The 22,684-nt window shown below is 43.9% G+C and overlaps 1 protein-coding gene across 1 annotated transcript in view; it reads right to left on the bottom strand.

Moving 5' to 3' along the window:
- Window positions 1-16,790: 16,790 nt before the first annotated feature.
- Ptpn11 (protein tyrosine phosphatase non-receptor type 11) overlaps window positions 16,791-22,684 on the bottom strand; it is a gene marked incomplete at its 5' end in the record, with an annotated part of 68,381 nt that continues 62,487 nt past the window's right edge. The window contains 1 exon segment of the mRNA XM_045132371.1: window positions 16,791-20,323.

Below are 22,684 nucleotides of genomic sequence, written 5' to 3'. Positions count from 1 at the left end.
AGCCCCTTGGGGTTTCTGCAGAGAAGATGAGAAGGAGACAGAGTGTCTCACCGAGGCCATTGTTGACATGGCCCTACTGAGTCTGTTGATGCTCTGGGGCCTGTGTCCATCAGCAGCAGCTCTCCCTGACATACAGCCCCTCAGACCCAAGCATTATCCCTGATCTATGCTGGGTGCATGAATGGGAGTTACCTCCCACCTCTGAAAGATTGGCCTTCTGGCTGGGTCTCTCTGATGTCTTTCAGACAGCTTCCATTTCTGGTGACTTCCTCTTTCAACGTTAGTTCCCGTGCTCCAGCGCTAAGGTCCATTTGACATGATGAAGGGAAGTATCACAAAGGACTGCCAACTCTGTAATGCAGGGCTGTCCCTTGCGAGAGGACACAAAATCTCCACAACTTGCCCAACAGGGCCACATGGAACACCCCTCCCCCACGGCTCTCCCACTCCTCCTGTTGTCAGTTGCTCAGCTAACTCCAAATGTTCCAGACTGGGAGGCTTGGAGATATCATTGGTGGGCATCTGTTCCCCATCTCATCTTCTAAAACCCTTACTCTGAACCCCAGGAACATCCTAACCAGGGTGATATTTTCCACTCAGAGAGGCATGATAGATATGTGTGGACCTAGAAGGCCAGACTCTTGGATCAAGCCGGTGAGATGACTCCCTTAGCTGTGCCCATCACAGATGCCCTTAGGATAGCAGCCTGTTGAAATGGGACAATAATGATTCAAAATTCAGTTTCTCAAATACAATGCCTACTAGTGCCTCCTGTTGTGATTATTATAGTCACAATTGCGGGCTCCTCTACAACTACCCCCTGACATATGGATACCCTAGGATTATGTGTAGGGTGGGCATGTCTGTTTTTCTGTCAGTGTCTTGCTGGTGTGTGTGTCCTGACTCTATTTGTTAGAGGATAATATCCATGTTTTCAGTTACCACTTCTGCTTGCTCATCCTGAGTCTGCCACTCCCACCCCCAGGGTATAAGAATGCTTGTCCAAGAGTAGGCAAAGAATTATTATCATCATCATCATTATTTGTGGATTTTTCAATTATTTTTTTAACTTTTTATTGACAACTTCCATAAATTATAGAAAACAAACCATGATAATTCCCTCCCCACTCCCACTTTCCCCTCACAAATCCACCCTCCATTCATATCCCCTTCTCCCCTAAGTCTGTCTTTTATTTTGATGCCATAATCTTTTCCTCCTATTATGAAGGTCTTGTGTAGGTTGTGCCAGCTACTATGGATATCCAGGCCGTTTTGTGTCTGGAAGAGTGCATTGTAAGCAGTCCTACCTTTCCTTTGGCTCTTACACTCTTCCCACCACCTCTTCCACAATGGACCCTGAGCCTTAGAAAGTGTGATAGAGATGTCTCATTGCTGAACACTTCACTGTCATTTCTCAGCACTATGGTGACTTTTGAGTGACCAGTGGTCACCACCATCTAAAAAGAGAAGCTTCTCTAACCAAAAGCATTTGGCCAGCCACAGCAGGCATTACTCCCCTAAGGCTCATGACCTTTTCAGTACCAGGCATGTATTGCCTCTTGTGGAGCTGGCCTCCAGTCCAATTGTGGGGTTTTTTGAGGTAAAGTCTTACTCTAGACCCAGGTTGACCTGGAACTCACATGGTAACCTCTGGATGGCCTCGAACTCACAGTGGTCCTCCTACCTCAGCCCTCCTAATGCTGAGACTAAAGGTATGTGCTACCATGCCCAGCTAAGAATTATTTTAAATAGATAAATAACTCCTGGAAGATGGGTCCTGGGGAGATAGCTCATTGGTTAGAGGAGCTTGCCTGCCAGTCTGGGTTCAATTCCCCAGCCATCCATCTAAAGCTAGATAGGCTTTTGTTTGTTCAGTTGCAACAGCACAATACCTTGGTGATCCTATACACATGCTCACAGACATGCAGTATCTCAATTGTTGTAAGATATGTTTGTATCTCTCCAGCCCCCAAAATGAATCTCTTTGAAAAGTGTATGGATTTTCATTCTCAATTCTTCTCCACTTAATTTTGATGCTGACATCAAATCAAGACCTGACACATGCTAGCCAAGCGATCTATCACTGAACTACACCTCTAGCCCTTAATATTGCTGAAAACTATGAAATGTGGGGCTGGAGAGATTGTCCAGTGGTTGAAATGCTCGCTTACAAAGCCTAATGACCTGGTTTTGATTTCCCAGTTCCCATGTAAAGCCAGATGCACAAAGTGGTACATGCATCTGGAGTTTGTTTGCAGTGGCAGGAGGCCCTGGCATGCCCATTTTCTCTCTTTCCCTCTCTTCCTTTTTCTTTTTGTTTCTCTCAAATTAATAAATAAAATATTAAAATTGTGGAATATGGCCCATTCACTAAAAAAGTTCATTCTATATGTTGTTAGGGATTTGTTAAAAATAGAAGAGCAGGACTGGGGAGGTGGCTCAGCAGTTAAAGGTGCTTGCCTGCAAAGTCTTGGGTTCAATTGGCCAGCACCCATGTAAAGCCAAATTCACAAAGCGACGCATACATTTGGAATTCATTTATAGCGGCAAGAGGCCCTGATGGCCATACTCACTCACTAAGAATATATATTAAGCCAGGCATGGTGGCACACGCCTTTAATCCTAGCACTCAGGAGGCAGAGGTAGGAGGATCACCAAGAGTTCGAGGCCACCCTGAGACTACATAGTGAATTGCAGGTCAGCCTGAGCTACAGTGAGACCCCACCTTGAAAAACCAAAAAAAGAATGTAATTAAGGGCTGTAGAGATGGCTTAGCAGTTAATGCATTTGCCTGCAAAGCGTAAGGACTCAGGTTTGATTCCTCAGTACTCACATACACCAGATGCACAAGGTGACGCATGCATCTGGAGTTCATTTGCAGTGGCTAGAGGCCCTGGCACACCCATTCTCTCTCTCTCTCTCAAAATAAAATAAATAAAATATTTTTTAAAATCTACTATTGATTATAAGGAATGGGTATCAAGCTCACAAAAATTGCTCATGACACCTTGCTTAGCCACACCCCCACGGATGGATACAGGAGTGGTAACAATTAAGCTATGAACAAAAGTTTAACTAAGTTATACTATTTAGGGTTGGTCAAGTTTGTGCTAGCCATTGTGTTCATATGATTTAACGAAACTAATAAACCCAAAGATTAAAACATGTTTAGAGATTTTATGTGTGTGTGTGTGTATGTGGTTTTTCAAGGCAAGGTCTCACTCTAGCCCAGGCTGACCTGAATTTCACTATGTAGTCTCAGGGTGGCCTCGAACTCACAGTGATCCTCCTACCTCTGCCTCCCAAGTGCTAGAATTAAAGGCGTGCACCACCACACCCGGTTTGAGATTTTTTTATTTTTATTTTTTGGTTTTTTGAGGAGAATTTTATTATAATAAGATTAAATCTTGACTAATATGTAAAAATTCATAGTCTAAGATAAAATAAGCTATGACAGGGATCTTAATTTTCCCAATAGATAACCCATTATGCCTTGCCTTAAACAGCAATAGCCCCCTAACAAGGGTACCCAATAGCAAACTACCAGCCACTGATTAAAGATCAAAGGACTTGGCGGTACTTTATATCCTTCTAGAGGAGCCGGTCTCCAATTGATACGCCCTGCTAAGCCTGACCACCCCTTGCTAAGTCAGCCTGTATACTGCCTTCTTCAGCAAACCTCTACAGCGAACCAAAATAAGCTTAAGACTCAACATGGAAACGCTAGGTCAAGGTGTAGCCAATGAGATGCAAAGTGAGGGGCTGTATCCTCATTGCCCTAGCATGCCTAACACCAATTAAATGAAAAATTTTAGGGTTCATACAACTAAGAAAAGGACCCAGCATCATAGGATGCTGAGGTCTTCTTCAATCTTTTTCTGATGTTATCAACTACTTATCAATGAACCTTTATGACCAAACTCCTCATCTACGGCATTATTCATGAGCAGTCCCCATTCTCTCCCTCACCTTAGCCTTAAGCCTATAAATTCCACTTCCAGTGTCCCATGTGCTTATGGATATAAACAGGAATATTATTTATTCTATCTATCCAAGCTTAGTGGTATTTTATGATGTGGATGAGTGTCAAATTCAAAATATATCTTAAGTGGCACTCTATGAGCCACTGCCTGAACCATCTCCTAAGAAGTCTCCAAAGCAATTATCCTATTGGTTCTCTTACTTAATGAATCCTATTCATTATCTATATTAATCTATTCACAACAACATATCTGACTTATTCTCCCCACCTGATCTTTAGCAAGAATATAATAGATTTCTCTCCTAGCAGAAACTAACTGAGCACCATTTGACTTAAGGGTGAATTCAAACTAGTGTCAGGATTTAACATCGAATATGCAGCAGGCCCATTTGCACAGTTCTTTATAGCTGAACACATAAATATTATCTTAATAAATGTTTTAACAACTATTACCTTCTTAGGATCTGTTTATGGACTCATACTCCCTGAACTTTTTACTTTAGAATTTATAACAAAAGCCCTATTTTTATATATTTTATTTGTTTGTTTGAGAGAGAGAGAGAGAGTAAGGCAGATAGAAAGAGAAATGCATGCATCACCTTGTACATCTGGCTTTATGTGGGGACTAGAGAATCGAACCTGGGTCCTTAAGCTATGCAGGCAAATGCCTTAAGTGCTAAACCATCTCTCCAGCCCTCAAAACCCTATTTAAAAAATTATTGACAATTTCCATAATTATAGACAATAAACCATGATAATCCCCCACTTTCCCCTTCACAACTCTACTCTCCATGATATCCCCTCCCCATCTCAATTAGTCTCTCTTTTACTTTGAATTCATCATCTTTCCTCCTATTCAGAGGGTGTTGTGTAGGTAGTGTTAGGCACTGTGAGGTCATGGATATCCAGGCCATTTTCTCTCTAGAAAAATGCATTGTAAACACTCCTACTTTTCCTTTGGCTCTTACATTCTTTCTGCTACCTCTTCTGCAATGGACCCTGAGCCTTGGAAGGTGTGATAGAGATGTTTCAGTGGGGAGTACTCCTCTGTCACTTCTCAGCATCATGGTGCCTTCTGAGTCATCCCAAGGTCACTGCCATCTGAAAAGAGAAGATTCTCTAACCAAAAATGAGAGTAGCATTAATATATGGATATGAACATTAAGAGAAGTGCTTACTGGGCAGTTTGGTGAACATAATATAATCATTTAGCCAGACACCAGCAGTTGTTATACCCCTAGGGCTCATGACCCTCCTCCATCATAGGTTTTTAGTACCAGGCATGTATTCCCTCCCATGGAGTGGCCTCCAATCCAATTAAAAAGCAGATGGTGGGCTGGAGAGATGGCTTAGCAGTTAAGCGCTTGCCTGTGAATCTTAAGGACCCTGGTTCAAGGCTTGATTCCCCAGGACCCACGTTAGCCAGATGCACAAGGGGGCGCACACATCTGGAGTTCGTTTGCAGTGGCTGGAGGCCCTGGTGCGCCCATTCTCTCTCTCCCTCTCTCTATCTGCCTCTTTCTCTCTGTCGCTCTCAAATAAATAAAAATAACCAAAAAAATTTTAAAAGAAAAGCAGATGGTTTCCCTCATAACAGACATGCCACTATTGCACCCGCTGGCTCATTTGGTCTGGCTGGCCCAACGTAAGGCTTGCAGTGTCCACTGTTGTTTACCTCAAATGATGACTTCTCTCTCTCCCACTGAACTGCATATAGCATAGCTTTATCCAGCTTTCTGTCAGCTGGTCTACAGAGAAAAGGTTTTCAGCTCAGCTCCAGCTTGATTTCTTAGTGACCTTGCAGCCCAAGCAAATGCAATCTTCAGCAATAGGGTCTTACCATCTATTCCTGGTGGGAAACCAAGGGCTTTGGCAATGGCCTTTAATGTTTGGGGGTATCAGAGACCTCCCTGGCCAACAGCTTATCCCATCCCTGGCATTGAAAATTTTCTAGTAACAATCTATGGCTTCTGGGTGTGCTGTTGTCAAAAGTAGGTTTCCATATGGCTTATTCATTCTTAGATTTTGATTAACCCTCCCCCCACGCTTCCATTAGTCAGTTTCTTCCCCTGACCTCACTAGGCCTTTTCACCCCCAGTAATCTGTTCTTCTACTTACATATATACAATACCATCTCCTTGATTCTTCCCCTTTCCTCCCTCCCTTTTAACCCCTTTCTAAATTACTGGTCTTTGTTATCGAGTTTTATTCCAACTCACATACAAGTCTAAACATTTCTAGCTAGGATTCACATATGAAGAAAGAACATGTGGTGCTTGGCTTTGAGTCAAACCCTTATTTATTTTTGTTTTTGTTTTTGTTTTTTGAGGTAGGGTCTTGCTCTAAACCAGGCTGACCTGGAATTCACTCTGTAGTCTCAGGGTGGCCTTGAACCCACAGTAGTCCTCCTACCTCTACCTCCCAAGTGCTGGGATTAAAGGCATGGGACACCACACCTGGTCAAAACCCTATTTTTATCTTCCATGTTCCCATTAAGTTCAAGCATCATACAATTTCAATATGACCAGCTGATATACCTTCCCTGAAAAAATTTTCTCCCCATCATCTTAGCCCTATGCATATGATGTTTCACTACCAATTTCACTATCTTTTACCCCTCTTATACCTAGGAATATGTCTGATAAAAGTTAGTTTGCTTCTTCCAGGTGTGGTGGTGTGCACCTTTAATCCCAGCACTCAGGAGGCAGAGGTAGGAGGATCACCGTGAGTTCAAGGCCACCCTGAGACTACAGAGTGAATTCCAGGTCAGCCTGGGCTAGAGTGAGACTCTACCTCAAAAAACCAAAAACAAAAAAAAAGTTAGTTTACTAGGCATGGTGCTGCATGCCTTTAATCCCAGCACTCGGGAGGCAGAAGTAGGAGGATTGCTGTGAGTTCAAGGTCACCCTGAGACCACATAGTGAATTCCAGGTCAGCCTGGGCTACAGTGAAACCCTACCTCAAAAAAAAAAGTTAGTTTGGGGGCTGGAGAAGATGGCTTAGTGGTTAAGGCATTTGCCTGCAAAGCCAAAGGACCCCAGTTCGATTACCCAGGACCCATGTAAGCCAGATGTGCAAGGCTCATGCATCTGCAATTTGCAGTGGCTGGAGGCCTGGCATACCCATTCTCTCTATCTCTCTCTCTCTCTCTCTCCTTCTACCTCTACCTCTTTCTCTCTCAAATGATATATTAAAATATATATATATATATATATTTTAAAATAAATATATATATATTTTAAAATAAATAAATATATATATATATATATATATATATATATATATATATATTTTAAATTAGTTTGGCTGCCCAGTAAGCAAGTTATTTATGTTCATACCCATATACTAATGCTACTCTCACTTTTGGTTGGAGAAGCTTCTCTTTTCAGAAGGCAGTGACTTTGGGATGGCTCAGAAGACACCATGGTGCTGAGAAGTAACAAAAGACTGCTCAGTAGTGAAATATCTCTATCACATCTTCCAAAGCTCAAGATCCATTGAGGAAGAGGTAGCAGAAAGAATGTAAGAGCCAAAAGAAGGGTAGGACTCCTTACAACATGTTCCTCCAGACAGAAAATGGCCTGGATATCCATGACCTCATAGTGCCTGACACTACATACACAAGACCATCATAATAGGAGGAAAAGATCATGACATCAAAGTAAAAGAGAGACTGATTGAGAGGGGGAGGGGATATAATGTAGAGTTTCAAAGGGGGAAGTGGGGGGAGAGAAGGAATTACCATGGAATAGTTTACAATTATGGAAGTTGTCAATTATATAAATAAATAAATAAAAATTGGAGGAAGAAAAAAAAAATAGTTTGAATAGCCAGGCGTGGTGGCATCTTTAATCCCAGCACTTGGGAGGCAGAGGTAGGAGGATTTCCATGAATTTGAGGACAGCCTGAGAGACTACATATTGAATTCCAGGTGAACCTGGAAGGACTTAGCCAGGCGTGGTGGCACACGCCTTTAATCCCAGCACTTGGGAGGCAGAAATAGGAGGATCACCATGAGTTGGAGGCCAGCCTGAGACTACAGAGTGAATCCCAGGTCAGCCTGAGCCAGAATGAGATCCTTCCTCAAAACTCTAAAAAAAAAAAAAAAAAAAGACAGAAGGACTTATTTCAGGTTAGGGAAGGCATGGTAGCAATAGTGTGAGGCAGCTGGATATATTACATCCAGTCAGGAAGCGCAGGGAGAGAAATGCTGGTGCTCAGCTCAGTTCACTTTCTTCTTCTCAGTCTAGAACCACAGCCCATGGGATGGTGTCACCTACATTTAGAGTAAGTCTTCCTTCTTCAGTTAACCTCATCTGGACACTCTCTCACATATATGCCCAGAGGCTCATCTCCTATATAATTCTTTTTTTTTTTAATGACAACTTCCATAACTATAAACAATATCCCATGGTAATTTTCCTCCCTCCCCCCACTTTCCCCTTTGAAACTCCACTCTCCATCATATCCCTTCCCTATTTTTATTTATTTTGTGTATGTGTGTTGGTTTTTCAGGGTAGGGTTTCACTTTAGTCCAGGCTGATCTGGAAGTCGCTATGTAGTCTCAGGGGGGCCTCAAACTCACGACGATCCTCCTACCTCTACCTCCTCAGTGCTGGGATTAAAGGCGTGCACCACCATGCCCAGATTTCCTACATGATTCTAGATCAAGTTGATGATCAGTATTAATCATCGCAGAGACACATTTCCCAGTTACAGATAGCACCTTCTCACAATGTCCTCACCTGGTGAGAGAGTATTTTGGATCACTCCCTTCTCTCATAAGGCATGAGGGCACTAATCCCACCACAGGGCTCCACCCTCTTGACCTCATCTATCCATGATCACCTCAAAAAGGCCCTATCCCTAATACCATCTCACTTGGAGTAGGGATTCCATATCTGAATCTGGAGGGTCCCAACATTCAGTCCAATGGGATCAGCTGTATTGGCCTATGGTGGTTTGAATGTAAAATAGCCCCCATACCCTCATGCACAAAGTGACGCATGTGTCTGGAGTTTGTTTGCAGTGGCTAGAAGCCCTGGTGTGCCCGTTCTTTCAAATAAATAAATAAAGTGGCTCCAAGCAAGGGTTCAGTCATTTTCAAGTGCAGAAAAGGCAAAAAGCACCATCAATCCACGCGTGCCACACACCACCACAGATAATTTGAGAGGATTTCACCACAACTGACCTCCCTACCTGGCCAGCTGCAAACCTGCAGTTTTCTAGGACTGTTACCAGAAAACCCATGTACAGGGACAGGACAGGTACTAAAGCCCTTGTGCAACCCTAGGAGCCCCTGGTTTCCCCCTGTTGAGTTACAGGCCCACATCCAAGGCATTTTCAGAGCCACCCTATAATCTCACTAATCAAAAGAGAAAAGGGGGGGCTGGCAAGATGGCTTCACCGCTGATGGAGCTTGCTTGCAAGCCTCATGATCCAAGTTTTTACTTTACTTTTTATTTTTTGTTTTTTCAAGGTAGGGTCTCAGTCTAGCCCAGGTTGACCTAATTCACTAATGTAGTCTCATGGTGGCCTCCAACTCACAATGGTCATCCTATCTTTGCCTCCCAAGAGCTGGGATGAAAAGCGTGCACTACCATGCCCAGCCACACACGATTAAAAAAAAAGAAAGAAGGGGCTGGAGAAATGGCTTAGCTGTTAAGTGCTTGCCTGTGAAGACTAAGGACCCCGGTTCAAGGCTCGATTCCCCAGGACCCACATAAGCCCAATGCATAAGGGGGTGCATGCATCTAAAGTTCATTTGCAGTGGCTGGAGGCCCTGGCGCGCCCATTCTCTCTCTCCCTCTCTCTCTTTCTCTCTCTCTCTTTCTCTCTCTCTGCCTCTTTCTCTCTGTGACACTCTCAAATAAATAAATAAATAAATAAATAAATAAATAAATAAAAAGAAAAGGAAAAAAGTTTTCTTAGCAACTTTCTGATATATAACTTAAGACCCACCCAAATAGTTATGTATGGTTAATGCTAAGACACTTAATTGTTACTCTCCCTTGAGAAGCCCCTACCCACACTTCGGTATGTATGACTAGCCTCCTCAGTCTCTTACAGAATCCTACATCCATGCTCTTTCTTTTATAGTCTTGCTTCATATTTTAAAATTTTTTTTCAAATATTTGGTCTATTTGAGAGAAAGAGAATGGGCACACAGGATCTCCAAGCCACTGCAAATAAACTCCAGACACATGTGCCACCTTGTGCATCTGGCTTATGTGGGTACTAGGAAATAGAACCTGGGTCTTCACAGGCAAGCGCCTTAACTGCTCAGCCATCTCTCCAGCCCTTTCTTCACATTTTTAAAAATATTCTTATTTATTTATTTGAGAGATAGAGGCAGATAGAGAGAATAGGTGTGCCAGGGCCTCCAGTTGCCAACTACTTTGTGCATCTGACTTACATGGGTCCTGGGGAATTGAACTTAAGTCCTTTGGCTTTGCAGGCAAGCACCTTAACTGCTAAGCCATCTCCCCAGCCCCCTTTCTTCATATTTTTAATAAAATCTCCAACTCTGCTCCGTACTGGCTCTTCCTGGAATTCTTTTCTGCATGGAAGCCACATGTCCCGGTCTTGGCCTGAGTTGAGGTCCCTAAGTCTAGAGGAAGTCCTCTGCAGCTGAGGGTGACAGCATGGAGCTGTTCTCTTGCACATAACTCAATCTTAGAAGTTTTCTAAGGCCTCCATAGGATGTCACAAATAAAAGGAAAATCATGCCTTTGGCAAGAAAGAAATTGATTTTAATATGAGGGGGGAAATAATGATAATTTGGGAAGCAAAAACTGAATGTCTATGAATGAAGACAAAAACTTAATTTTTACAAGTCTAGAAATCTGTCAAGACTCAGACATCTGTCACCTCCTAAACAGACTTGAATTTCAGCATCTGCTTCAGTGCCATTCCCATCGCCTGTGATAAGAGGGATCTGTCTGCCGTATGTTTGGGTTTCACAAACTCTCTTGGGGGAAGATGTGAAGTCTAAGAATAGCTTGAAGCCACCTCAAGGCATATGCAACGCTGCTTGCCTTGTTCTTTACGATTCCATCTTCAGATCTCTTCTTGCTCTGCAGTCTGGACACATGGTGGTCCTGTAACACCACACAATTCTCAGGCTTGTGTCTCCACATAAGTGGACCCATGTGTGGCCATGATTTTCAGCAAGGTCGCACATACCCACTAGGTGGCACAAGCAACTGGTGTTCAATTGCAATGGCTGAGGCCCTGGCACACCAATTTTATCTCTCTCTAAAAAATAAAATAAGATGAGCTTGTGAAATGGCTTAGCGGTTAGGAGTTTGCCTGCAAAGTCTAAGGACCCCCATTTGATTCCCCAGGACCCACATAAGCCAGATGCACAAGGGGGCGCATGTATCTGGAGTTTGTTTGCAGCGTCTAAAGGCCCTGGCGCACCCATTCTCTCTCTATCTTCCTCTCTCAAACAAATGAATAAATATTAAAAATAAATAAAAGAAGAGCCGGACATGGTGGCACATGCCTTTAATCCCAGCACTTGGGAGGCAAAGGTAGGAAGATCACCATGAGTTTGAGGCCACCCTGAGACTACATAGTGAAATCCAGGTCAGCCTGAGCTAGAGTGAGAACTTACTTCAAAAAAAAAAAGTAAAAAATAAAATAAAATATTTCAGGGGACGCCAGTTGTGATGGTGCACACCTTTAATTCCAACACTTGGGAAGCAGAGGTAGGAGGATCACCATGAGTTCAAAGCCACCCTGAGATTATACAGTGAATTCCAGGAGCTAGACCTCACCTCAAAAAAAAAAAAAAAAAAATCCCAAGGGGGATAGAGACATGGCTTAGCAGTTAAGGCACTTGCTTGTGAAGCCTAAGAACCCAGGTTCAAATCCCCAAAACACACAAAAGCCAGATACACATGATGGTGCATGCATCTAGAGTTTGTTTGCAGGGGCTAGAGGTCCTGATGCACCCATTCTCTTTTTCAAATAAATAAATAATAAAACTCAAGGGCTGGAGAGATGGCTTAGCAGTTAAAACACTTGCCTGCAAAGCCTAGGGGCCCATGTTCAACTCCCCAAATCTCCCACATAAGCCAGACACACAAGGTGACACATGCATAAGGTCACCCATGTGTACAAGGTGGCACACACATCTGGAATTTGATTACAGGGGCCGGAAGCCCTGGCATGCCAATTATCTCATTAAAAAGGGGGGACTGGAGAGATGGCTTAGTGGTTAAGGCACTTGCCTATGAAACCTAAGGACCCAGGTTCGATTCTCCAGGTCCCACATAAGCCAGATGCACATGGTGGTGCATGCATCTGGAATTTGTTTGCACTGGCTAGAGGCCTTGGCGCACCCATTCTCACTCCCTCTCCTGCTCTGTCTGTAATAAATAAATAAAATAAAATCTATTTTAAAAAAGTAAAGGCCAGTCTGTTGGGCTTGCTTCAAAAAAGTTTGTTTGTTTTTTTTTAATCTCAGGGAAGATGGTATGTCAGTGAAGACCTGGTGGAGGGGAAAAGTTGGCTGTGTGGATTAGGGAAACCATGTTTCAGGCAGAAGCAGCAGTCAGGGTGGAGGCCCTGAGATACCCTCATCTGAGCAAGCAGGAAACAGTATGGGAGGACACTGGGAGACGGGCTATGCTGAACCCCACACACAGTGAAGCCCACAGCTGCTCTCCTGAGTGAAGCAAGTGTCACAGGCGGCAGAGAAGGTCTGATTTCTCAGTTTCATTTCATTTGTAGCAGTGTTGAGTAGATTTTAGGGTAATATTTGCATGTAGTCTTCTGATAAAAATCTGTGCTTATCTTTAATACCCCTTGACTATAGTATAAAGAACATATAATAAAATCTTACCATGGTACTAGCTAAGCTTTATGTTGCTAAGAGAATACCTGAAAGAATTTTCCACTTGAGGAAGAAAGTTTTATTTTGGCTCAGCATTTCAAAGGTTTCAGTTATGAGGCACGGCACCAAGGCAGGAAGTGTGCAGCAGAGCAAAGCTCCTCACCTCAGGGTGGCCGGGAAGCAGAGACAGCAAGCCTGAAAAGGGCCAGGAACAAAATCTCCCCACCAAGCTGCTTCCTCCAACCAAACCCTCATCTCTTACAGTTTCCACCACTTCCCAGTAGCCCTTCTAGCTTTGCTCCATCAGAGTGGACCGCTATCCATGAGGCCAGTGCCCTTAACCATCCAGTCACCTCAGAAGTCCATCTCTGAACTGTGCTGCTTGTGGGGCCAAACCTCAGTATACGGGTTTTGGGAAACATCCAAATCACATCAACTTGGCTATCTATTTTGTGGAACATGTATGCAAATGTGCATGCACATGTGTGTCTGTGCATGTGAAATCCAGAGGTCAATGGCAGATGTCTTCCTCAGTCACTTTCCACCTTACTTTTTTGTTTTTGTTTTCCAAGCTGAAGTTTCACTCTAGCCCAGGCTGACCTGAATTTGAACTCATAAAAATCCTCCTACCCCAGTCTCCTAAGTACTGGGATTAAAGGCATGCACACCACATCTGGCTTACTTAGGGTCTCCTCTAGCCCAGGCTGACCTAGAATAGACTATGTGCTGATATTAACGACATGCACCACACCTGGCTTTTGTTATCTTCTTTAACAAAGAAAATTCACCAATGAGCTGGAAAGAAATACAGTTCAGTGGCTAAAGGTGCTTGCTTGCAAAGTCAGCCAACCCAAGGTCCAATTCCCCAACACCCACGTAATGATCAACTGCTAAATTGTGTGTGCATCTGTGACCCCACTGCAGCTATAACAATGGGAGCTGCAGCCAGGAGAATCCAAAGCCTGCTGGCAACTCATTTTCTATAACAAGAGATCCTGTCTCCTTCCACGCATGCACTGTGGCACACATGCACCCATACGCACACATACACATGCACACATAAACAATATTTTTTTTAAGTTAGCTCAAGTGGCCCCTTCTCTGAATCCTAACACCCTCTAAACCACTCCTTTAAGCACCCATGAACTTCAGTTTATAACCTTACTGGTACCTTATGCCCTTTCTGTCAGTATCTGTGTATTCATGTCTTCATGAGCTCCTCAAAGGCATTTACCTGACCCCCAAGGCCTAACCAGTAGTAAGGACTTAATCTTTGCCAAGTAGAAATCTTGAGCCCCAAATCATTGGTACTAAAATATGACCACGCTCATATACAGGAAGAGATGTCAAGTCCGATACACGATTCCTTTGTCCACAAACTGCCTGCCACTCTTGCAGTACATTGCTGTTTGGCCGGTGTGCAATGTGGTGTGTGAACAGGTGTGTGCCTCTACGGTGCCTCACCTGATTACCTTTGGCTAGGTGTGCAAGCCTACGGTGGCACAACAGAGTGTCAGGTCTCCTGCGCCGTCACTCTTCTGCCAGCATCTTTTACTGACCCTGGAGCTTGTCATTTCTTTCTCAAGCTCTGGCGATTCTCAGGTCTCTGCTCTCCTACAGGGACAGGGTTACAGACGTGCATGGCCACGGCCAGCTGGTTATGCAGATCGTGGGCATCGAATCCCAGTGATGTACTCTGGCCCTCGTTTGCACAGGAAGTACTCTCCCCAGCCTACTATTGACTTCTCCCAACTTTGTCTTTCTTTATTCATTTCTTTTGTTTCTTTGAGGAAAGAGTCTATGTAGTCCAGGATGACCTCGAACTCACAGCAATGCTATCTCTTGCCTATGGAGTGCTGGAATTAAAGGCCCATGCCACCACACCTACCTTTTCCTACCTTTTCTTTTGTTCTTTTTTTGAGATAGGGTCTTGCTCTAGCCCAGGCTGACCTGGAATTCACTATTCAGTCTCAGGATGGCCTCAAATTCACGGTGATCCTACATCTGCCTCCCAAGTGCTGGGATTAAAGGCCTGGCCACCATGCCTGGCTTCTCGGCTTTTTTGTTTCTTTTTCTTTTTCTTTTTTATTTTTTTTAAAGGCTTTTTGTTTGTTTGTTTTTATTTATTTATTTGAGAGCGACAGAGAAAGAGGCAGATAGAGAGAGACAGAGAAAGGGCAAGCCAGGGCTTCCAACCACTGCAAACAAACTCCAGATGCCTGCACCCACTTGTGCATGTGGCTAATGTGGGTCCTGGAGAATCGAGCCTGGAACTGCTTAGGCTTCACAGGCAAGCGCTTAACCGCTAAGCCATCTCTCCAGCCCTCTTTTGCTTTTTTGAGAAAGGGTCTTGTTTTTCCCAGGCTGCTCTCAAACTCACAAGGATGACCTTGAACTCCTGATCCTCCTGCCCCTACCTCCTGAGTGCTTAAATTACAGGCAATGTACCAACATGCTCACTTTGCTTTCTCATAATTCTCAGTATCTTAAAATTTGACATATAATTTTATATATTCTGGGATAGAAGATGACATTTCAATCCAGTATACACTATAATGATCAGATCGAGATAATTGCCATATTCATCATCTCAAACACTCATCATTTCTTTGTGTTGGGAGCATTCAAAATCTTCTCATAGCTATTTTGAAATATACAATTAATTGTTGTCAATTGTAATTACCCCTCTGTGCTACAGAACATTCTAAGTTATTCCTCCCATCATACTGAACCCCGTTCCCATCAATCATTCTTTTCCTATGCTCCATACTCCCCAGCCTTTTGTATCATGATAGTATGTGGGGTTTTAAATAGTCTGACTTCAGGTCACATGAGCTATCAGCTCACTGGTACCTGCACCATGACCACTGATGAATAACAAATTTCTCTTTCCAGCTCATTATCAATCTTCAAATTCATATTTGGAGACTTAGCTACTTATGGAGGTGGAAAGTCAACCCCTGCAATCAAAGTGCTCCCCCTATAGGCTCCTCCTGGGCTCCTTCAGGAGGGTACCATAGGACAATGCGCTGCATTCTGATCTGTCCTGACCCTACCACCTCTCCTGGAAGGCAGCCGGTATCCAGGGTTTTGGTCAGTGTTCATCCTGTGTCTGACAAGGGCTCAGTGCCCTGGCATTTCAAAGGTGTTACTTGGTTGGAACCAATTACTATAATGACATAACTCCCCTCTTTCTAATAAAGAACAGACAACTATGCATTTTAATGTCTGTCCAAAGACTTCTTTCTCTTCATGCTAATGCATGCTGTTGTCAGAAGACAGTGGCCTGGGGTGAGGTCTGTTCAGCAGAAAGCCAATGTCCTATCCCCAGCTGCAAAGCCACAAACATGAAGACAGTGGACTAAACCTTACTCTGTAGGCAGTTCGCTCCTCCAAGCCTGCCTTGCTGTCCCTCATCATACACCCAACTCCATTCACATCCCACTGAGTTTCCTAGTCACTGACATCCCCAAGCTCTTCAGCCAGAAGTTTGCCTGTCTCCTTAAATTACTTACGGTGCAAGCCTGTAAGGACAGTGAGGTACCCATCTGTCTTTTCTGTGTTACTGGCACCTTCTAGCTAGCCATTGTCACTGTCAGAGGCTCAGTGACACATTCCATTTTCCCCTGGACACTACCAATTAAGCAGATGACAGCTACCTAGTGTTTAGCTCATACAGTTTGCAAACATACTGGGTCTGGTAATGAGGCTTTACAAGTAGCAAAGCAACTGAATTAACACCCATAAATATGGGTGGGGAGACAACACCTGCTAAGGTTTGCTGCATGAGCCACTCTTTTCATGTTCCCTTTGGAAAACAAAAACAAAAAAACAATCACAAATGGCCTACATAATCTATGCAGGCAAAAAGGTAACAAACAGGCTCTGAAACACCCAGAGTAGAATAAGCAGCTTCTTATCAACATGTGTACGACTCACATCAAAATGATGACATCTGAAAACATATTCCTTTTAAAGGATAGATTTATCAATAAAATATTACACATCTTTAATACTCTTGTACAATACTTCATACACTGTGGGGAAAATAAGTGTAGGTCTAGTCAGCTTCACAAAGGATCCTTTTCCATTAGCTTTTATTAATAAAGAGTCACAATCAGGTCATAAATAAACAGGCAAATTATTAATCACATGATTTGAGACTTAGGATGAAAACATAAAAATTAGTTTGCTATATGGCAAAGTTAAAGACACACTAAAACCAACTGTTCCATGTTTCCACCTGTGTGAGTGGCCCATTATGAAAAAGGAAGAAACTCTTTAGTGCTGCAAGGTACAGCAAACAAGATTTGGGGACTTTTCAAAAGGAAGAAGAGAATCTCAACAAAATTAAGATTTAAAACAGATCCCAAGAAAGGCATCTTAAAATGAGGGTGGCCATGTGCTTACTGTGTGAAACCTTACCCCCAAGGGAAAGGGAGCCACTGCACTGGGCTTGGATTTCTGCCTACAGTCTAGGTTTTCCTTATGATCACTAATCTACGACAAAACATATCACAGGAGCAGACCTTTCCACAGTCCCCTGATGTAGGAAAAGACACAAAACAAGGTCTTGTATTAGTTCTTAAATCCCAATAAAAACACTTAAAAATAATTGCGACCGTTTTCTTAAGCTACTGGCTCTGTGACACATGCACAGACACCAAGCAAGTCCTACATGTAGTTCTGACTCCATCTAGTCATTGCTTGGAAAGTCACTGATCTCAATGGGGCAGATACCTTGAGTTTCAGGAGGGCCACACACTGCATGTGCGGGGCCTTTTTTATTAAAAAAAAATAATAACTATTAAGATTCCCCAATACCAGGTAATGTTCCAGATAAGTTTCTTTACCCCAAATATAAAATCCTATGTTTCTAAGTGAAACACTCAGCCAGCTGTGGCATTTTGTGCAGATTCCATGTCCACCAACCAAAGTGGACTGTGTCATGCTCCTGTCTCCAGGTAACCTCATTCACCAGTACTGACTTTCTGGGCCTACGCCCTTTGACTTCCTCGTGGACCACCTCTCTGGAACCTTCATTCCCACTATCGTTTCAAACACACACCTCCAGCACCACCGTCTTTCCAGCTCCTGCACCTGCTTCTACCACACACAGTGCCCCACCTGAGAACCCATGATCACCTTCCACCAACACATGTCAGAGCTTCGTGACCTGGGTCTGTGGGTGCCTTGTCTTGGCATCAGTGTCCATGTCAGCGTGACAGCTGCCTGGCTTTGGGAGGAGAATCTAAAGGAAAGCAATGTGCCGTATGGAGCAAGTCTGGCCGAGATCAGGTATTTCTGCTGTAAGATCTTAAGCTACAGTAGACATTACTGCAGCAGATCTATCTGTATGAGCAAACCTTTGTATGCTGGTGACGGACTTTGTCCTCAAAGTCCAGAGTCAAATCATTACCAAACAACCTAGAAGCAATTCAAGGTGACAATGTGGGAGAAAGAATAGGACTCGAGATCCTGGCTGCAAACTGAATTAGAATGGCTTTCACAGACAGGCCTGACAAGATGGTAATAGTCCTTATGGCAGCTTCAGGCCACCCCGGTCTCTGAAGCAACTCTGAGTTCAAGCAAGAAGGGGGAAGAAAGCAACATGCACTGTACGTGAAAATGGAAGCTACTGTGCTCCCCAAACTCCCTCAGGGTTCCCAGGCACTGGGAGACCTTGGAAAGGAACTACTGCCAGGGTGGCATGCAGGCCTTCCTTTTGGGAATTAAAGCAAAAGAATGTAAGGAGACTCACAAAATGGCCTCGGCATTCCACTACAGCCACAGGTCAGCTCAGGATGCACTCTATAAACTCAGCGATGAACGACATGCAAGGCAGAGGCCCACAGGCAGAGGGATGTCTCCGGGGAAGGCACTTACGGCAGAACATCAGCAAATCCTACTGTGTGGCAAGAGAAGAGGGCAGCCTGGGCTGACAGGAAGCCTGGTTAAGACGCCACTCCTCACTATGGCTGACTGCCTTTACATTTTCATCAGCAGGTGTCTCAGGATCAGCTTCCAAATGCTCTGTCCCCTGAACTCATCCATCCTTACAACCCCTTTTTCCTCTCCGGTGATGATGGTGTTGGTGAAACTGGCTCAGAAGCGTCCAGTGCATTTCTTATCTGACCACAGCTCTGGCTCACCAGGTCACAGCAGCCTTGGCCCTGGCTAATGACAGCATGGTTCTGGCACTCCCACTGGACCCCAGAGGCCAGCATACAACTTCTATCAGCACCAGCCACTGAAGAAGCTGCAGCAGTTCTGAGCCTCTCTGAGGCCTGGTTACTTCTGCCCCTGAGCCTAAGGGTGCCAAATAAGGAGCCCTAGCCACCCTGTTGGGGAGGCCACACAGCAACCTCAGGGATGCCACACCAAGACGAAAGTCCAGTGTCTTAGCTACCCAGTCAACCTCATGAGTGACCCTACAGGCCAGTAGGGCTCAACTGAGCCAGCTCAGACTAAAGAGAGAATGGGAGTCAGCAGCATGCAAGAACCTCACAGTTCCCAGATGCTTCTCTACACAAGACAATTTCTCCAATGCAAAGCAAGGTCACTGCTTTCCTAGCACGGCCTTCACTGTCAGCAGCTGAATAGTAACTGGTCAGCTGCTAAAAGGAAAACATACTTCTCCTCATCCGCAAATTCCCATGATTTTTTTAATTGACTTCTGACCATCTCAGACAGTAGCTGGCTGATCATTTAGCCACCAAAGTGTACTGTCCACTAGTGCATGAGTCTGGGACGAATGTATCAATGCTCATCTGATGAGAATCTGAACCCACAATGCCACTCTTCACAGGTGGGACTGTGAGGGGCTGGTGAGGTCCTGAGGGCTCGGCCCTGACGAATGGATCACACTGTCATCACGGGAATGGGTCTGCAGAAAAAGCAAGGCTAGCCCTCTCTTGCCTGGTGACACTTTCTGTCGAGTGATGGGATGGCACAGCAAGAAGGTCCACATTGAGTATAGCCTCTCCATCTTGGATTCCTAGCCCCTGGAACTGTTCATAATAAATGAGCCCATCTGTGGCATTGTGTGCACACCAGACAGACAAGCAATGGTAAAGGAAACTGGACTCATTTCTCAAGAGGTCATTAAATAGTTTTCCCAAATCATTTCTTCTTATAAATGTCCCATGATCCCGCAGAAAAAATAAAATCAGTTAAGGTTATAAAAAGAAAAGGAAGGGGGAAGAAAACTGCCTCAAGTGGAATTTGAATCCCATAATGTGTAAAATATAGAGCACAATTTAACTGCTTCCTCCATCGAAACAAATGTATAAAATCTAACACTGTCTACATTGTAGAGCTGATATCTTCTTATCTGAGGAAATGAAGTGCTGAGTACAGTGGTCTTTAAATGCTTTCAAATTCTGCTTATCAAAAGGTAGTCAGCCACAAAGCACGCCTTCGAAGTCCAGATTCATTTTTCACATGAACTTCCTTGTGTCTGCTCTTGACCTTTCCAGGGAAGGTGTGAAAGTTCTCATCTAGGGAAGAAATAAGTTGGAATTTTGAGGAAACATATCGCTAAAGCAATGTGGCAAAGCATTAAATGTGGGGGAGGGAGATGAAACTGGGGATGGAAATCAGTGTCTCAAGTCCTTTCTACCACTAAGCTACATCCCCAGCCCGACTTGAAGCTTCTGAATATACTACCTGCTGAGATGAGGCTTCACCATGCAACAGACACTGTGAGTCTCTAACTTAGCATTCAAAATACATCATACGTGGAGCCAGCTCTACAAAGGAACAAGGAGGCGCCTCATAGGGACATGACCCTATCAGAGGACAATTGGACTGGGAACTGGCATCCTGTTCCAGATGCCAGCACAACATATACATCACAGCCCACTCCAATACAAACTACAGGGGGCAGTGATGGCTTACTCTCAGTCCTACACTTAACAGTTCTCTTGCAATAAGAGCTAGCCATACAGCATGCATGTTAATTCTGATCTGATTTTAATGCTTAATGAACTGCAAACTAAACCCAAGTTTGAGAAAGAAATATAGAGTAAGAAAAATGGAGTTTCCCTCAAAAACTCAATCAAGGCTTATCTTGCTGTAATGGTCACAAATTACTTGCCCACTTAAAAACTTTGAATTGGGGGGCTGGATAGATGGCTTAGCAGTTAAGGTACTTGCCTGCAAAGCCTAAGGACCCAGGTTCAATTCCCCAGTAACCATGAAAGCCAGATACATACACAAGGTAGCATATGAGTCTGGAGTTCGTTAGCAATGGCTAAAGACCCTGGCAGGCCCATTCTTTTTCTCTCTATTTGCCTCTATCTCTCTCACACAGAGATAAATACATTTTTTTAAAAAAATTTTGTAAAGCCAGGCACGGTGGCACACACCTTTAATCCCAGCATCTGGGAAGTAGAAGTAGGAAGATCGCTGAGAGTTCGAGGCCACCCTGAAACTACATAGTGAATTCCAGGTCAGCCTGAGCTAGCATAAGACCCTTCCTCAGAAAAACAAAAAACAAAAACAAAACAAAACAAACAAACAACAACAAAAAAAAACCCTGAGCCAGACGTAGTGGCACATGCCTTTAATCCCAGCACTCATGAAGCAGAGGTAGGAGGATCCCAGAGAGTTCAAGGCCACCCTGAGACTAAATAGGGAATTTCAGGTCAGCCTGAGCTACAGTGAGACCCTACCTTGAAAAAAACAAAACACAAGAAAACTTGAATTTGCTGGGCATGGTGGTACATGCCTTTAATCCCAGCCCTTGGGAGACAGAGGTAGGAGGATGACTGTGAGTTCAGTGCCTCCCTGAGACTACACAGTGAATTCCAGGTCAGCCTGGGTTAGAGTGAGACCCTACTTGGAAAAACCAAAATAAAAATAACCTTGAAGTGGAACAGTTTTGAGGACTGGGGATGTAGCACTGATAGAATACTCGCCTAAGATGCATGAGGCCCTGCCTGTAGACTGTAGCAACATAAAAAAGAAAAGGGAAGAAATAGGGCTGGAGATATGGCTTAGCGGTTAAGCGCTTGCCTGTGAAGCCTAAGGACCCTGGTTCGAGGCTCAATTCCCCAGGACCCACGTTAGCCAGAAGCAAAAGGGGGCGCACACATTTTGAGTTCATTTACAATGGCTGGAAGCCCTGGCATGCCCATTCTCTCCCCCTCCCTCCCTTCCTCCCTCCCTCCCTCCCTCTCTCTCTCTCTCTCTCTCTCTGTCTCTGTGTCGCTCTCAAAAAAAATAAAAATAAAAAAATTTTTTAAAAAGGGAAGCAAAAGTTTGAAACATACTGGCTCCTTTACATTGTCTTGAAAGCCCCTGAGTCTCAAAAGAGATAATCCTAGTGCCTTTGAAGTTTATTTTTGTAGGCTAGAGAAATGGCTTAGTGGTTAAGGCATTTGCCTGCGAAGCCAAAAGAACCCAGGTTCGATTCCCCAGGACCCATGCCAGATGCACAAGGGGCACATGCATCTAGATTTCATTTGCAGTTGCTAGAGGCCCTGGCATGCCCATTCTGTCTGTCTCTCTCTCTTTCCTCCTTCCCTCCCTCTCTCTTTCTCTGCTTACAAATAATTTTTTTTTTAAGTTTACTTTTGCGTGTGACATGTACGGCTTTCACACGGTCCCATTGGCTATCCCATTCTATTCTTATAGTCATTTACTTCAGCATTTCAAGACTATTCAGGGACCTCCAGTCTTCTTTTCTGCTCATTCCTTTTCTGAAAAGGATTCAAAGTGGTAAAGTTTAGCCTTTCCAAATCTCCAACCCTTATTTGGTAATGATGAAGTCATGGTAATTTTGTCAATATATCCTTAAAGTTTGATGTTACGTGAAGAGAGAGTAAGTGGATACATGGAGAGTTACTTTAGGAGGT

Source organism: Jaculus jaculus, chromosome 13 (genome assembly GCF_020740685.1).
Source record: "Jaculus jaculus isolate mJacJac1 chromosome 13, mJacJac1.mat.Y.cur, whole genome shotgun sequence".
Lineage (NCBI taxonomy): Eukaryota > Metazoa > Chordata > Mammalia > Rodentia > Dipodidae > Jaculus > Jaculus jaculus.
Note: the sequence above shows the minus strand (reverse complement) of the source record. Positions and strands in the feature narration are given on the sequence as shown.